Source organism: Spodoptera frugiperda, chromosome 7, assembly GCF_023101765.2.
Source record: "Spodoptera frugiperda isolate SF20-4 chromosome 7, AGI-APGP_CSIRO_Sfru_2.0, whole genome shotgun sequence".
Lineage (NCBI taxonomy): Eukaryota > Metazoa > Arthropoda > Insecta > Lepidoptera > Noctuidae > Spodoptera > Spodoptera frugiperda.
The window spans coordinates 4,107,441-4,110,265 of NC_064218.1; positions in this window are offsets into that span (position 1 = coordinate 4,107,441).

Here is a 2,825-nt window from a genome sequence, read left to right on the forward strand (position 1 = left end):
TGGTCACCACATATGGGTGATAAATCAAACAACGTTTCAGATTTTACTCATTGAAAACCTGTAGGAGTCATTCGAGAATAATATTAAATCCAGGTAGCATACGTAGGTAGCTTCCACAAAGTTCCAGATTACGCCCTCAATATACGTATCACCTCGAAAGTATTGTCATCCAGTCATCACACAAAGTTTCGACGTCACAGTATGATGAAAATAAATACTATATTTATCCGGCCACAATTATATCTCAATACAAAAGTTTGTGATGATCGTATACGATATTTTTAGACGTGAAGATTACGCCGGCCAACGCTTTCTGAATACTTGCGGCGTAAATACACCGTTAATCATTGTCTTTTGATGTCATCTTGATCTATTTTAGACTTATGAAATAAATAAACTTACATGTAAAAAATTAAGAATAGGTACATGCATCATCGTCGTCATTAACAGCCTTTGATGGTCCCATTATTAGAGCTTGGTTCCATATTATGGCCTTCCTCTGCCATAAGAATCTCCAGGCTAAAGCTCGGCAGTAAAGATTGAGATGAAAATGCACCAGATCCCTTAGTACGAATTTGTTTTACGTTTAAAGTACCTAATTGAAACGCGCTCTGATGGGTTGGTTCATTCGAGCTGGCCAATCAGGCTCTCGTTTCGGTTAATTTAAACATAGGTAAAGCAAACTTGTATTAGTTTTACTGGACCTACTAATTAGAGTAATTATTACGCACGTGTCGTGTCTACACGAGAGCAAGTCTTGACGGACTTGAATGGACTTATTATAATTTAATTAAGTGCGCTAGATCGAAGCCTGGGTTTTAATTCAAGTAGGGTCGGGTGTCTCACATTGAACCAGGCAGCTACATTTAACCACCGCCGAATCTCGAAAATGTGACATTGCTAAAGTGCGCTAATATGAGTAAAAGAGAGGTATTTACGTTCCATTCCTGCCCACTAGTTTACGTGGCGATCGCGAGCAAAGTGTTTTTATGAGGAGCATTCAAAAGCAAACTGACTCAAAAAGTAAATCTTTTTTGCAAATTCAATTCTTTTTTAGCTTTTTTCCATTAAATAATATCAATTTAATTATATATACATTGTTTTCTATGGTTAGTTAGCAATTAAAAGCGCTATAATTCGTGTTTTTACGAGATTGATTTGCCGGTAAAATATTGAAGTTAGTTATCAAAACGTGGTGTGTCTCACAGTGAGCCACCTGAGGGTGGTACACATTGAGCCCTGGAACATTACGTACATCCCAGTCACTAAATGAGTTTATTTAAAGAAATGTTTTTAATTTGTTATAAAATGGTGCGAAACAAAGTGTTAACAAGAAAAGTGGTGGGCATTTGGCTGGCAACATGCTTAAAGCCCTTAAACTGCACAGGTGAAAGTATTCGTATAAGATTTAAAGTGATTTTAATAAAATTAAATATAAGGCTGATTATTAGACTGTTGAATAGTTTGTTTTATAATAAATAAAAATTGTATAATTCACTATTCCTGTTTTTATTATTCTCACAAAGTTTTTCGCTTTGATTTCGCTTATAAATGGAACTAGAATACATAGAAATAAGGTGGCTAAATGTGAACCATACCCTGGTTAAATGTGTACCACCTGGAGTACTCATTGAACCAAAAATCATTTTTCATGAAAACCTTGTTTACACTGAAACTAAAAGGAATATGAGAAATTAATGTTTTACAAAATTAAAGCTAGATAAATTTGCTAAGTATACACAAAAAATTAAAGACATTGATTGAAAATCCAGCCCACTATGAGACTTTGAAATTTACCTGGTTCAATGTGAGACACCTTACCATACTTCTTGTGAGTTACTTACATTTATACAGGTAATAGAGTCATAGCCCGTGGCAATATGCTCAGAGCCTGTTAGGTACCTACATAAGACCCATAACATAGCTGATAATATCATTGTAATAGTTCACTACTCTTGCTGTGTCTATCTGAGTCAACTCTTGCGATTACTTTCTTAAAAATTCTCAATATTTTTATTTATTTTTTACTACAACCTTGAACTTGTCAAGCGAGGACAGTGGTCACAGTCAGAAGTGGACTGTCAGGAGCTGTCTATATTAATTATATTGCACCTAGATTGTTTTAATTGATTGCCAAGTAATTTAGGTACTAGATTACGTGGATTTTAGCTTAGCAAAAAGCTTTACACAGACAGGAGTGGCAGTAGGGGAAGGGAGGCCTAAGGAGGCAATGGAACGATCATGACTGAAGACTAAAAACTAAACTAACTATAACCGACGATTTTCGAAATTCTACCTAACATCATATAATATAACTAATACTAATTCAGACATATAGATATTTTACGTCGCATCTACAAGGTCGAATTTCTTGTATTTCATATTATGTATTTACGTATGTACATAACACATACAGAAATCTTTAAAATAAATTATTAAAATCATTTTATTTCTCAATAGTTTCAAAAGACTTGAATTCAAGAGGAACATATTGAACGGCAAATTCTAACGTCACTGTCATCGTTGTTTACGTCAAACGAATGTGACAGATAGGCCAGTGATGTACGAATCCGTCAACGAGATTCTGTAATGTACCGCAAATCGATTAATATAATGCGCAGCGTATGAGTGATTTCACCAAATTTATATATTTTACAGTGAAACTTTGCTTTATATTCAATATTTTCATTAATATTATACAAAACCTGTTTAATGAACTAAATATTGAAAATCGAAGTGCAAATGACACTACAATAGTACTGCCAATCCAAAATAAAAACAATAACATTAATTATTATTGACATCTGTATTCGGTATCACATGTC